Raw genomic sequence first — 16,554 nt, 5'->3', positions numbered from 1 at the left:
AATTACTGTCCATGTGATCATTCATGCTGGGCACCATTTTAGACTGCAGGAACCAGAGTGGATGGATGTGCAGTGAGTGGATGACCGTCAATGAATTTTTCCAGTACTATTTACACTGCAGGATTCCTCCAAAAAGTTGTAGGGGTCCTGCAGGATAAATTGCGGTGCAGGAATTGCCTCAAAATTCCTGCACATTCCTTTTTAGACTGCCTGCGTAGCGGCAAAATTCCTTGATTGTGCCGTTACATGCCTGCAGTCTAAAAACCCTTAATCTTGATCTGAGAGGAAGGGCCAAAGCAGAACTTACAGTGACCATTTCCTTAAAAGGCATACAGGAAGCTTAACAACAGTAATTTCTGGTTGGCGAAATGATAACGACTGGACATTACAAAAAAAATTAATGATCTTGTTCAGTGAAAGAATGCTTACGGTATGTATCTCTGCAACGACCACACACCATGTATGTTTGTTTGGTAGTTTTACTGTGAACTTATATATATATTAATATTTCTTACAGGAAATTCCTATCAACACCAAATGTTGTGCATTTAAATTTCTTGATTTCTCAAATAATTTTGACAAACAACAGCACAATGAAATAAAAAAACATTTGCTTTGAACAATTCATCTTGGAACTCCACAATAAAAAATAATTGCGGTATTTTAATTGCATGCCTTCTCTTTCAGCAGGTTCGCTGTTGGACTTTATTCCTAATGATCCCAAGATTTCATATCTTCAGACAATTAACTGCACAACATCCAGAGATTAACAACCACCTTCTTGAGATATGCCTTTGCTATTAATTTGTACCTTGGCTTCAAACAGATATAAGTGGCCTAAGATTATTTTAGATCAATCATTGAATACATTTATTTAAAACTCAGACATAAAAGGAGTAGACATCTATAATTTCTTACATCATCATGCATGTTATAAAACCTCTAAAGAGTTAGGTTTTCTTTACATCAACATCTGATAAAGGATTACAACAGCTGTTTCAATGAAGAATGAAATGGTGTTCTGGTTACTGAACAGACACATTTTATACATTTTGGTATCATAACATCAATGTGTAAATTTGATATTAGACAATAGATATAATGCAAGCCATATGTTTCAATGACCTGTGTCCAATAATTCAGAATGAATTGGTAAGCAGAAAGGCCTTTGAGTTTTTATATTAATATTCCCATTGAAGTAAATCGAACTGAATCAGGCATTAATAGTACACTCCTCGTGATCTCGTGGATGCATTTCATTAGAGCAATTAACAATGGCTGAACATTCGAATTGAGAACAAAGGAAATAGAAAGATTACTTCTGGTCATTTCGCCCAGACTCTGTGCATTCAGATCAGGGAATATTGCAATGAATCAATAGATCAATAAATTCTGCCTCTTTTAATCAACGGGTTTCCTTTTTGCCTTAGAGAACTATGAATCATAAAAGCTCAACATTTGCAACATGATTCTCTTTCTGTTTTATCAATACTTACAGCTGCTGTCACGTGGCACATGTGAATGGACCTTGTATGTACTTTGCATTATGTTAATCCATGTTTGTTATTTACCATGATGAGGATTGGAAGAGGTGGAGGACTGGTAAATAAATTAATGCCAATATTTCTAGGGAACCAAAGTCTGCAGGGCGTATCTTTTTAGCAGGCAACTAATAAGCGGTGTCCAAGGAGTAACCTTGAAGCACATGTTTAAGTTGTAATGCAGTATTTCTCAATCTGAGGTATGTGGTGGAGACAAATAAACAAATAATGTGTAAAACAAGGTTGTCAATTGGAGGCCAAAGAAAAATTTTAAAAATATCAAAAATACTTCCTACCAAAACAACACAAAATTCCACTCGTGATCTGGGAAGGGGCTCGAGCTTCTGTGGGTTTGTTGTGGATGGTCTGTGGTAATGAAATAAATACTTAAGGTGATCTACGGGTGAAAAAAGGTTGCTGTAATGAATTATCTCCAAAACTTTGATGTTATTTGGACTATTTTATTCCAGGTTGGTTTTTATATGTAAATACAGTTTGATTAGTTTTCTATATTATGCATGCAGATTGCTGACAATACTTTATATATTATATGTGCCAGCAATTTGTAGGGTAATGCTGAACACAAAAGACAAAATGAATCGATGAACTATGATATTCCCTAATAGTTTCAAAGGTTGGAAATTCTTCATTTCATAAGCTTCTATTCTTTGGTTTGTTACCCAGAAAAGCTCCTGGGGCAGGTTTGTGAAAATCTGAAGAATAATTTTTAGATTATCAATACCAACCTGACCATTCTATAACGTCTGCATTGACTATGTCAAAAGTTATTATAATCCTACAAAGCCATTCTCAACTTTTTTTGCCTATGGCCCCCTCAGGGCTCTGCTTGAAGTTTATGGGTCCCCTTTGCTATGAAGCAGTCAAGTATAGTTTGTTTCTTCTGCATTTCTCTCCTAGTGACTTCTTAAAAAACATAAAGGTATTTTATGATTTCACTCCGTGCCCCCCCCCCCACCTTAAATGTGCTGTGGCCCCAAGGTTGCAGTACCGCCCCCGTTGAGAATGCACCTTATACTGATTAATATAAAAGAGATGTAAAGAAATCCTATCCTCCTCCAGATCATCAAAGACTTCCAAGAGACAAAGGAGGTAATAGTGGCTTTATTTTAACATTATGTTTCAATCTCAAAGAATGATCTACACAAAAACCCAGTAGGAGAAGTTCATTGCACAATATTTTTTTATCAAATAATGTTGCCTTTGGTGCAGCAGTTGAAATACTTCTGTGGAAGCTGGACGACTGAAACAATGGCTAAGCCATGCAAAATTTCTGACATGCCCATTGGCACTAAAGTTCTATCTTTCTGGAATCACAGCATGAATAAGGTCAAATTTGTGATCAATTGTTATGGGAGCCATATATTTTGATGTTAATGGAGTACAAAAAGGTACTGAACATGACTTTTGGGACTCACTCATAAAGAAATTGTGTAAATATCTTCACAATTGAAGATCTTTGCACCAATTTTTGTTTTTCTTTCAACTTTATAACATTCTTTTCTTTGTAATATTTTTCTGGTGGGGATTTCAAATAAAGCCCACTTTTTGGCTCCTTTCTCCATGTATTTGTCAAGGCAATCTTTTCTCTTATCACTTGCATTTAACCTAAAGAGCAGGAGGGTTTATTTAAATCCGTATTCTACAATATTTGATTTACCTTATGTTTTGAAAGTAACTTTAAATTTAACATCCTTTACAATTTATTGAGCTTCTTCCATAAGTAATGTTCTACTTCTTACAAATCTTACAAAATGAATCAGAAATTATGCATTTTTTTACCTCAATACAAAATAACGAACTGTACCTTGAGGAGTCAAATGTTATATTTAATTGATTTGGTGACTGATTTTCTGCTTTCCAATACCACAATGCCAAATACATATTAAAGAAATTTTCAACAATTCAACTGATATCTTGCGCATTGACTATCCAGGTGTTATTATTTAAGAATTTGAATAATTTATTCTCTCCCTCCTCATTATTTCTTTGCCATTTATCGTGAACAATGTTTTATTAACTCACTATGGGAATAGTTTCCCAAGTTAACCTAATGCCTAATGCCTCACTTGGGAAGCAAGTCTTAGGTCAAATTGCTTAAACAAATATATCAAAATGGACTTATGGAAATGCTTGAAGCTGAGCTTTGCCTGGATTTTATTCATTGACGAAGCACCTTGAGCAGCAGTGAATAATTAAACACGAGGCAGAAACGAGACGTTCCATGAATTTTCCGAACTTCAACAACAACAAAACTCAGCAGAAGGCAACAAAGTTCAAGGCCTCTGCAACCAATTGTAGCCAGAGATAATGAGATATCAGTGTCTAGTCAGATTAGTTACTTCCAAGTGATTTCAAGTAGGGACTAAATGAACTACATGATCACCAATGACCCAACATAACGATTACAAAATTTAATGGTGAAATTCCTTACTCTTGGGGTATGACTTGAAACAGACAATTGTTAGGTCTGCTTTGTTCATGAATGAGTGAGACAAACACCAGACTGAGTCGAAATCAGGGTTCTTTGTTCTTTATTACCGGATTGTAACACTTGCGACTAACAATGTTAGTCGGAGAATGCATTCTGCCGTTATCAGCAAAATGGTGATTTTTTATACCCTTGGATACATGCTTAGAACATCATCATATCATTACTTGTCCAATGACTAAAACTGTTGCTATCCTTTCCCTGCTAGCTTCCTGCCTCTCCATCCATCAATGTCTCTCTTATCTTGTAAGTACAAGGATGCATTCACATCTTGTTACAGCCCTGTACAGGGTAACTCCTTACACATTCCCATCTCATGATGTTTTACCTTACACCGTCCTTTGAGTTGGTACCAATCTAAAAGATCTATCTCTGGGTTCATAGCAAATTGTCAGTTTCCTCAGTAAAAAAAGCCTTTTTATAGAGGAACCAACTCATGACAAGGATTGCAGCCTTATCTCCTGATTACAGCACCTAATGACATGAATACACCCGAGAGTTTGTCTGATTTTGGAAGCTCAGCAGGTTTGGGACTGGTCAGTATTTAGAGGGGTGTCCACTAAGGAACATTAGGTGCTGTAGGTCTCTGTGAGAGGCACTGGACAAAGTGGCAACTCTATGTCTGCTTTACGGATGACAAAAGTTAAAGAATTTCATGTATGTTACATTCTAAATATAGTGTTACATGACAGTAATGGAACCTTTACCTTGACCTTTAAAATAGGGCAGTTTAGCTAGGAATATGCAATATGATGGGAGGTACAAGCAAAATTTTTGCATTAAAAAAATTCTGATCACTGTATGCAAACACTGGGCTTGATGGACTGGAATTACACTGTCATTTTCAAGATCTCAAAAGAGCACAATATGCATTCGATTCAAAATATAACATCATTCTTGACTAATGAATTCCTTAAGGATGTGTCATTGATTGTTTTTACTGTTTTGTATTCACCCAGGATGTGAAATGCTTGAATTCCAATGCTTGGCACAAAAAACTTCAAACATTTCTCCTGTCTCAGCTCTACCCCATTCAGGTAAAGTGCAAAGACTTTAGAAAGAACGTTTGACACTGTAGCTATTTGGAGGAGGAAGCTCCATCAACATCCTAATCCTCAACAGGGAGGAAGCCCAGTGCTTGTGTGCGATAAAAGGTGGAGAGTTTGCAATCATATTCCGCACACATTCAGAGAATGCAAAGATATTCAGAATTAACTGGTTATATTGCATAGATTTCCAAATGCAAGCAACTTATGATCTTCACAATGGCTCCCTAGCTAGGCTTAGACTATTGACCAGAGGTCTGATTTGCAGTGTATTTTTGAAGACTTTCAATCACATCATAAATACAGATCCCATCAAAGCCATTGGCTTTGCTCTATACTCAATAGGGATTGCGGTTGTGGTAGTACAGATTCTATCACCAATGTGTATATGTACACATGTACAGATGGTCGTGTTGGATGACTGTGATTGGCTGAGAGTGTAGCCACACCTGCTGGCAGGTCTTAAAGGATTGCTCCTAGCCAGACCAGGTCACTCTGGACTGATCGATCTACTTGTGATATGCTCCAGTCTTTTAGTTAATAAAAGCCTTGGTTTGGATCAACAAGTCTTTGGTTCTTTCGACGCGCACTACAGGGGTTGCTCTGATATTTTTTCAGAAAATCTAGAGTACCAAATATATAACATAAGACTATATCCATCCTAGTCTTCTGGATATACCATCCATGAGATAAATCATAAACAAAAGCAAGGTGCTGATTATTGATTTCAGGAAGGGAAAGCCAGAGACATACAATCCAGTGATCAGAGGGGGTATCAGAGGTGGAAAGGGTGAGGAAATTTAAGTTCTTGGGTGTCTGAAAAGGCTGAGGACCCTGTGGTATCTGTCTCTGAGGCTGACGTCAGAACACCATTCAAGAGGGTGAACTCTTGCAAGGTGTCAGGCCCTTACAGCGTACCTGGTAGTGTACTAAAAGTCTGCGCCAACCAACTAGTCAGAGTGTTCATGGACATTTTCAACCTCTCATTGCTGCAGTCAGAGGTTCCCACTTGCTTCAAAAGGGCATCAACCATCCCAGTACCCAAGAAGAGCTGTGTGAGCTGCCTCAATGACTACCACCCAGTAGCAGTAACTTCTACTGTGATGAAAAGCTTTGAGAGGCTGGCCATGACCAGAATGAACGCATACCTTAAGCAAAGATCTGGACCCATTGCAATTCGCCTATGGTCACAATCACTCCACAGCAGAACCAAAATTCCTGGCTCTCCACTCAGCTCTGGATCACCTCGAAAACAGCAGTTCATACATACGGCTGCTCTTCATCGACTGCAGCTCAAGCCTTCAACACCATTATTCCCTCAGTGCTGGTCAAGAACCTACAAAATCTAGGCCTCTGTACCCCACTCTGCAACGTTCTTGACTTTCTCATTGGAAGACCAGTCAGTATGAATTGGAAACAACGCCTCCTCCTTACTAATTATCAACACAGGCACACCTCAAGGATGTGTGTTTAACCCACTGCTCTACTCATTATACTCCATGACTGTGTGGCCAGACACAATTCTAATGGTATCTACAAGTTTGCCAATGACACCACTGTTGTCGGCAGAATCACAAATGTCAATGAGGAAGCCTACAGGAGGGAGATAGATCAGCTCATTGAATGGAGTAACAAAAATCTTGCATTCAACATCAGCAAAACCAAGGAGATGATTGTGGACTTTAGAAGGAAGTCAGGGGAACACGACCCAGTCCTCATCAAAGGCTCATTGGTGATGAGGGTCAAGAAATTCTAATTCCTGGGTGTCAATATCTCCGAGGATCTGTCCTGGAGCCTCCATGTTGATGCAATCACAAAGAAGGCTCGACAGTAGCTATACTTTCTGAGGTGTCTGAGGAGATTCGGTATGTCACTGAAGATACTTGTAAACTTCTACACTGTGGAGAGCATTCTGGCTGGTTGCATCACTGCCTGGTATGGAGGCCTAAACTCTCAGGACAAGAATAAACTCCAGAGGGTTGTTAACTCGGCCTGTGGCATTACAGGCACCAGGCTTCTCTCCATCAGGGACATCTACATGAGGCAGTGTCTTAAAAAAGCAGCCTTTATCCTCAAAGACCCCCACCACCCAGACTATGCCCTCTTCGCACTGCTACCATCAGGAAAAAGATACAGGAGGCTAATGATGAGCACTCAACGGCACAAGGACGGCTTCTTCCCCACTGCCATCAGATTCCTGAATAATCAGTGAACCAAAGACACTGCCTGACTTTTCGTGCACGATTATTTTACATTTTTTATGGTAATGTTGTAAGATGGTTCTAATATGAATATCTGCATTATGACGCTGCCGCAAAACATCAAATTTCATGACTTGTTCATGACAATCAATTCTGATTCTGATTCACTATTTCAGAGGATTTTCTTGCCCCCAACACACTTATTTTATCATGATGAAAGCACTTCAGCCCCTCTACTTCATCAGGAGTTTGGTGAATCATCAGAAATCCTGGGAAATGTCCACAGATGTCTGGTGGAAAGTTTGCCGATCGCCTGCATCTCAGCTTGGTATGGGGACGTCAGTAACCTTGAACTTAAGGCCCTGTAGAAGGTAATGGACACAGCCCAGGACATCACAGGCAAAATCCTCCCCACTATCGAGAACTACAGGGAGCACTGCCATCAGAGAGCAGCAATAATCATCAAGGATCCACACCATCCAGCACCCGCTCTGTGCTCACTGCTACTAAGAAAGAGGTCTCAGTGCCACAAGATTTGCACAACCAGGTTCAAGAACGGCTGCTACCCCTCCACCATCAGACTCCTCAACAACAAACTCAATCAGAGACTCATTTAAGGACTCTTTATTCATTTTTTTTCTCTCTATTTCACAGTCAGGCTGTTTAAAATTCTTTATTTGTTTATATGTATCTGTATCTTCTTGAGTACATTTTTTTCCAATATTAATAAGTGGCAATTCTGCCTGGGTTGCAGGAAAAAGAATCTCAGGGTTGTATGTGATATCATGTAAATCTGAACTTTGAAACCAATCCCAAGTCAACATAGCTTGATTTCTATTCAATAAAGAGAAGATACAAACAAAGCACCTTTGATACAAAAATATGATTATATGTCTCCTGCAGATAACAAGTTACAGCAGCAATACATTAAATACCGAGAGATCAACTGGACAAAACATACGGGGAAACAATCTCTTTTAGAATTATTTCTGTTCAATATTCGAATCAGTCAATAACTTATGATACAAATAACATTCATTGTGGGTTGTTCAAACTATTAAAAGCTGTTGAGATAGGACATGTCCCTTTTAAGAGAAAGTTCTTTGAAGTCATTTCTTTTGATCATAAGATGGAAGTTGAGACCTGGCAATTTAAATCCAAATGCTTCCAATTTTTTTATTAGATACTGTAGAAAAAGATCTATATAAAGCTGCATTATTATATATTTAAATGCAAACCGGTTCTTCTGAATAACATTTTAATGTTTTAAGAAGTGCAAGTGGTCCAGACACTTGCTTGTAAAATGTCAGTGACTTTATTGAGAGAAATCATTATGATCTCTAAACTGACTTGGAATAAGGAACTTTCCTCCTAAAACATTCCGCGATGAGAAGACTGGATAACCAAGCAAAACCAGCACTTGAAAGCATTGCAGAATAGATTAAAGCAATATGTTTGATAGCTGGTGATAACATAATCAAAGAATAAAGAAATCACTATTTTAGAATGGAGTAAATTTCCAGATTTTGGCAAAATCTAATGAATCAGCAATAAAACTGTAGAAGACACCACAGCTTAGGCCAGGAGTGGCCAAGCTATGTCCCCGCACCACCCGCCGGGCCATCTGCAGTCCTTCCCATTTTTAAGTGGCCCAGAGTGAATTTTTTAAATGAAATGGAATAACCCCGTTATTCCATAGTCTCGAGCAATAAATTGCCCTGCATGCATATTGCACTTCTTAGTTTCAACACTAGATGTCACTGCCAGTTTGAACAACTACTAGACTGACTATTGCAATGTTATTCATTGTTACCTCAGTTGATTAAACATGGCAGAATCAAAAAGGTGGAAAATAGCAATGGAGTGTCGAAAATTTCAGTCATGGTGGGAAAATTAATACTTTTTCACAGAAGTCAAGGGTAAGTGTGTTTGTTTGATTTGCAAGGAATCTGTTAACTTTAATAACCTATCTACAGATTTACACATTGCATCAAAATAATAAAGGTGAAGACTTGGGCCATGAACTAAGAGTTGTGGTGGAATGTTGGAGACGGCCTTATCACTTTCTTGATCTTTTCTCCTGTTTTTGTTTTGCACCCAGCTTTTTATTTTGCCTGCTATTTGAATGAAAGTTTTAAAGGGCGTTATTGTATTCATTTAAATTAAATTTAAGAGCAGTACGGAAATGCCTATTGTAATATGTGAGCACATCGACAAACTGCCGAATATACCAGCATATAAAATAACTCTGTAATGATGTTTCTTGAATTTCCACCTAAACTGTAGGCTTTGAGCTATACTCATTGCATAAGACTATCCCAAGCCTTACTCCCCCAGTAGTCTTTTACCAACCATCTCACTGATCAATGGAGTGATGCTGTCACAATATTTTAAAAGCAAATTATCCAGTAAAGGTTTAAATTTTATTAGCATATTTTAAAATAAACCACAGTCAGCACTTTTAACAGGCTGTTTAAAGCCTGTTCAGAGCCAATCCCCATCGGACTGGGCAGATGGACCCCATGGGGGAGCACTGACACTTTGCTGTTATGGTTTTGATTTTATACTTGGTGTGCAAGATGACTCCTGGTTTTGGGGTGATATTTTTAAAGATCAAATACCATCTTATACACCTGCATTTATGGTACTCTAATGCCAATGTTAAACTGTTCAGTCGTGTCGTATAGTTAGTTTGATAGAAAATTAATTTTTGATGGCACAGGAGTCTTCTGGGTTAACATAAGATTTTTCTTGCAGTATAACTGGTTGAAAACTGCTGAACTTTACATTGTTTGGCCCAGGATTCCATATATTTTTCTCTATGTGGCCCACAAACAAAGACATTGGCCTCCCCTGGCTAAGACTAATACTACAGTGGGAAAATATTCACTCATCTGACAACTTGAACTCAAGAATGAGGACAATTTGGAAATGTGTGGATTGGTTTGGATATACAAGGTGAGCAAGGTCATGGAGGAAAAATGGCTTTGAGAAGTATAGAAATATTAGAAGTGCCTGCAATAAGAAACTGATATTAATGAGGTGACAGGGATAATGCACCCATATATAATGAAACAGCCTTCTTACACTTAGCTCCTATTTTTTTGGGAACCATGACAAATGAACACATAGGACAGATTCCAAACAGTTCATAGTTGGCCATTGTTCCAGCTCTCAGCTTTGAAAGAGAGCTTTTTAAATAGCAATCCACTGATATAAAAATAATTAAAATGTTAATTCCTAATTCACAACAGTCCCTTTAGAAATAAATCCTCCACTAGAAATGTTGCACAACGTATTAAACAATATGTAAAAATATATGCTTACAATGTTGTAAGAAAGATGAAGAGACTTGGAATAAAAGATGATTAGGAAATTAATAAAAGTGGAGAAAATAGAATAGCAATAACGCTGGACTGCATGTTTTACAAGGGTACAGAAAGGAGACAACAGAAATTATGATAAAGAAAGAAGGATATTGTAAAGTTATTAAATAAGCAGTTTGCATGCTCTGTTTTAACTTAACAAGCAGAGATTGCTAAGGCATTAGATGAATTCGTTTTGGCCTCTCGAATTCCTCAGAATCTGCAGACTCTGGTCAATTATAGTTTGATTGAGGAAAATTCCTGTTGGGAAATAAAATGAGCTGTTTCACTACAGCAGCTGTTGATGAATCTCCCTGTTCCTTCTCTCCATTCTTGAACTGGTGGGTTGCAATCACTATGTTCCCACTTATAAGGGTCAAATGAGAAATGGATCGGTGGTTAAACCACAGGACCATAAGAGTGGCGGAGAGAATCAATGGCGTTTCGCTCTCCCCATCAACTTTATCTATAGGGATAGTTATCTAAAGAGGGCGTGCAAAATCATTGAGGACCTTTTCCATCCTGCACACAGCATTTTTCAGTGGCTCCCATCAGATATAGGAATATTAGGGCCACTATGAACAGGCTGAGGAACTGCTTCTTCCCACAGGCAGTGAGAATGCTGAACAACTAAAGGAATTGCTTGCACTAACCATTCGAGACTTTCATATTCATAAAACAATATTTATCTATTTATTTGTATGTATGAATGCTTGTCCTGCATATGTTTTGTGTGTCTGTAATTGTGTGTTATATCTGGCCGTGCATCAACATGTTTTGAATCAAGGACCAGAGAATGACTTTTCATCGGTCTGTACTTGTGCAATCTGATGGCAATAAACCCGACTTGAGATTTTCGGCCTAGATTTTGGGTTTTGATCCCTTGACCAAGATTTGATTGATAACTTAATGAATGAAAATTGGAAATCAAAAGACTGTAAGTTCCGGGAATCCAAAATATTAACCAAAACTGTTGGAAGGTTTCAACATATCAGGCAGCTTATATGAAAGAGAAACATAGTCAATGTTGCAGATCGAAGACTTGAATGATCCTTCAGAAAATATTGACAGGCATCGATATTAGATTGTCCTGGCATTTAAGGGATACATGAGTTATCCGTTATTCTTGTGTAGAGCTCGTAATTTAGGTTAGACTGCATTTTCCAGGTTCAAAGATAAATTTGGTTAATTCAGTTCTTGAATTTTGAGGTACCTATGTTAGTAGCCCTAAAAATCAGTAATTTTAAATAAATTGGTTTAGTAAAGCACTTTCAGGAAAATAAATTCTTGGTTAGTGTGGCCAATATATGCCTCAGGCTAACAATGATGTAGCAATTAGGAAAGGTCTTTAAATATTGATTGCCAGAGGCAGTCCCATCATATGAAGAATAATTTTTTTGTGATAAAACGTGTTTCCCATTTTCTCCAAACAGTTAAAAGACACTACTGAATAATCAAAATTCAACATTTGCAATGGGGACATGCCGGAAAATCTACTTAAAGATATAAATCAACATCCATTAAACCATACTAGAATCCCTAAACTTGCCATTCTTGGAGAATAATGTACTAACTTGCTTAAATCCCACATTTATTGTTTTAGGTGGCATAGAACCATAGAACACAACACATAAACAGGCCTTTCAGCCCTTTTAGTTTGTGCTGAATTATTATTTTGCCTAGTCCCACTGACCTGCTCCTGGATTATATCCCTCCATACCCTTTCATCTATGTACCCATCCAAATTTTTTTCAAATGTCGAAATTGATCCTGCATTTATCAATTCACCTGGCAGCTCATTCCATTCTCTCGCCACACTCTGCATGAAGAAATTCAAATCATTATGTCAAATTTATTATCATCTGATTCCACAAGAACAACCTGATGAAATAGTGTTCTCTGGTCCTCAGTCCAAAATATGCAAATACATAATCCAACATAGCACACCTACAAACAATACACATGCAGGGCAATATTCATATATCTTCTTTCTTCTTTGGCTTGGCTTCGCGGACGAAGATTTATGGAGGGGTAATGTCCACGTCAGCTGGAGGCTCATTTGTGGCTGACAAGTCCGATGCGGGACAGGCAGACACGGTTGCAGCGGTTACAAGGGAAAATTGGTGGGTTGGGGTTGGGTGTTGGGTTTTTCCTCCTTTGTCTTTTGTCAGTGAGGTGGGCTCTGCAGTCTTCTTCAAAGGAGGATGCTGCCCGCCAAACTGTGAGGCGCCAAGATGCACGGTTTGAGGGGTTATCATCCAATTGGCGGTGGTCAATGTGGCAGGCACCAAGAGATTTCTTTAGGCAGTCCTTGTACCTCTTCTTTGGTGCACCTCTGTCACTGTGGCCAGTGGAGAGCTCACCATAGAACACGATCTTGGGAAGGCGATGGTCCTCCACTCTGGAGACGTGACCTACCCAGCGCAGTTGGATCTTCAGCAGCGTGGATTCGATGCTGTCGGCCTCTGCCATCTCGAGTACTTCGATGTTAGGGATGAAGTCGCTCCAATGAATGTTGAGGATGGAGCGGAAACAACACTGGTGGAAGCGTTCTAGGAGCCGTAGGTGATGCCGGTAGAGGACCCATGATTCGGAGTCGAATAGGAGTGTGGGTATGACAACGGCTCTGTATACGCTAATCTTTGTGAGGTTTTTCAGTTGGTTGTTTTTCCAGACTCTTTTGTGTAGTCTTCCATATACAAATAAATAAGTTATACACAAATATGAGAGTCACAGATGGTTAGTGTGAGCCAGACCTTTGGTTGTTCAGGATTCTCACTGCCCATGGGAAGAAGCTGTTGCTCAGCCTGGTGGTGCTAGCTCTGATACTCCTGTATCTCTTTCCCGACAGGACCAGGGGGGAAAAGAGTCCTCGACAATTTTCCCCCTAATATTCCTTCAACTTTTCACCTTTCACCCTTAACCTATGTCCCCTAGTTTTTCTCTCACCTACCCTCCATGGAGAGAGCCTGCTTGCATTTACTCTGTCTTTTCCCATCATAAGTTTGTATGCCTCCATCAAATCTCCCTTCATTCTTCTCTGCTTCAGGGACTGGTCAGGTCTGCTTTAAAGCCTTCCTTTTTGTTAAACTAACCTATGCTGAAGTGGAGCAAAATGCACACATTTGGCACACATTATCACCTTTCAAAATGAGTAAAATGGACTTCCTGGCTCATACAGTAACTGTTTCAGGCAGTGACGTTACGTGGTAGAATTTCACTGAAGGTAATTGCCCAAGAGTTTTGGAAGTTTCTGCTTGAGCACACACCAGGTGAAAGACGCGTCTTTTTCAAGGTGTTCACCAGCTGCTGCACATTGCATTTCACCAGGTTCACCTGATCTGTAGGGGTTTTTTTTAAGCCGTCAAGCACACTTGATATTTTGTCCAAAGCTGGTTTGCCTTTGCTTTCTCCAATGAAAAATTCTTTCCCTCTGCAACGTTCAATTTTTCCATGCTCTAAACATGAAATAAATTGGTCTTCCTTGTGTTCTACTCCAAAACATTTTCTCTCATCAATTTTCCCAAACATTAGAGAAGTCGAGAAATACACTCCATGAGATTGCCACAGTGCACTATTCCAGGACAAAAAAAGCATTTTGTTCATTATTGGTTTTGTAACACTCATGGACAAGAGGAAGAACTATTTGAGAAAATCCAGTACCATTGCCCTTTTGTACTGAAACACTATTATTGGACAATTTCCTGGCACTTGTAAATAACAATTCCCCAAGGAGCATTTCAGATCAAAATATGGTGTGTCTCAACAGGATTTTTATAAATGTTAACTTTAAAAAAGTAACCACAGACAAAAATACACCGGTGTGCTTCTTATTGCATATCTTTTGGTCGTCAGATTTATCTGATAACGTGCTTTCGTCAAATGTCAAATGCAATCTTAAAATCAAATTAGCTGCGTAAATCATGAGGCTTCAAGAATAAACATGGGATGTCTTTAAATATAAATTTTAAATTTAGACATAAACCATGGTAACAGGCCCTGTATCTTTTGATGGGTTAGAGGAAACCAGAGCATCCAGAGGAAATCCATGCACTGAACACATGCAAACTTCTTATGGACAGCGCTGGATTCTAACCCGGCTCGCTGCTGCAGTTAATAGCATTGCATTGATTGCTACGCTAACTGTGCCACCCAGGAGACTCGAAGGAGTATTTCAATCTCTTTAAATAAACGTAAAGGTTAATAACATCCCAGAGTAACATGGAAGAGAGAGCACCAAACACCAAGGATACACTTGTTGAATCGTTGGTGCACAATGGTTTAAAACCAGAAGGACTCCAATAATTTGGCAATTAACGAATGTGAGTTTAGTCCACAAGAGTTTTGGAAGCACAAGCCAGGTGATCATGCCAAGAGACATGGAATGAAACCTAGTAACATATATTTCAATTTTCTGATAAGCAAAATAAATTTAAGGAAGCTAAGACTACAAAGAAAACTGCAAGGAAGATGCTGGAAATGTAAAATAGAAATTGCTGTAAATACTCAGGCACTGCCTGTGGAGACAAGAGCAAATGGCTTCAGTTGATGACATTATCATTATTCTGATAGTCATTTTTTTTGGCATTTCACTATATTAGTGTGAAGGTTAGGTTTGCTGAATAATAGATATATCCATTTAAAAATTATTTGAGGTTGCTCTGTGGGAGCTTTTCAAAATGCTGCAAGTCCTGCCATGAGCGAGAATGACGAGCTGTATCTTACATGGCTTCATTATCTTTTCAATCAGATTCATTTGATTCTCTGCATCATGGTAGCTCAGTCCAATTAATAAAGTGTAACATGGATTAGTGAAATCTCTTATACATGTAACTCTTAGGTGGAGCCAGATGTTTGGATAATTTGAGAAAACTGCAAAATGGAGTCTTCAAAATTTCAACTACTTTGAAAAGCACCAGCGATTGGGACCAGGGTTCAAATCCCACGCTGCATGTAAGGAGGTTGTACATTTTCCCTAAGTCTGCCTGGATTTCCTCTGGGGGCTCCAGTTTCCTCCCACCATTCAAAATGTTCCAAAATGTAAGTTAATTGTGTGTGAATAGCACAGGCCCGTGGTCCAAAATGTGCTGAATGTCTAATTTTTAAAATATTATACTACTTTGATGGAGCAGCAAAGGCAACTTTGGGAAAATTTAAAGGGGCAGGCAGCATCTGTGGTAAAAGAAATTGAGTTAATGCCCTTGACAAACATTGACTGTTTCTCTCCCCACAGATGCTCTTTGTGGTGTTGAGTGCATTCAGTGATTCCGTTTTGTTTTGGGTTTCAATAACCTACAGTTTTTTGGCTCCAGTTACTTTGATCTTGGATAAGCCTTGCTTGGCATTCTTACTATGTGAGAAATTGATTCATTTCTGGCATTTGTGACGAGCCTGGTAGATGGTTCTTTCCTTTATCTATCACCTTTTTATTGGGACGTGATTAGGGTGGAGAAATGCCAGGCAGGTAGCACACAGCAAATTCCTTCAAATTGTCAAAAACATGTGGGTTTCAATTCAACAATGTTTAGTATTCACCTCTATAACATTTAGACGTGTAAACATTTATGGACAGTGGGTGAATTTGACTGACTGGCAGCCAAATTTTGTTCATTGTTCTGAACATTTTGAATTAATGATACAATCATTGCTCCTCCAAATTGCATTGTTAATGTCACAAGCCCAGTAATCCATCCCACTGAACTCAGTTTTGGTTTTGTGGTCTATAAAATTTTATAGTTGATTTGTTAACATTAATTCTGGCTCAGTAGCTAAGTAGTAAAAATTTACTCAAACCAATCTGTAATTATGGAACTGGTCGAGAAAAGTTTGTTACAAGGTGATACAATTCTTGCAATCAAATTTCAAATAGGCAACAATATCACTCGATTGAAG

This window comes from Narcine bancroftii, chromosome 6, assembly GCF_036971445.1.
Source record: "Narcine bancroftii isolate sNarBan1 chromosome 6, sNarBan1.hap1, whole genome shotgun sequence".
Classification (NCBI taxonomy): Eukaryota; Metazoa; Chordata; class Chondrichthyes; order Torpediniformes; family Narcinidae; genus Narcine; species Narcine bancroftii.
This window is presented reverse-complemented; position numbering follows the sequence as displayed.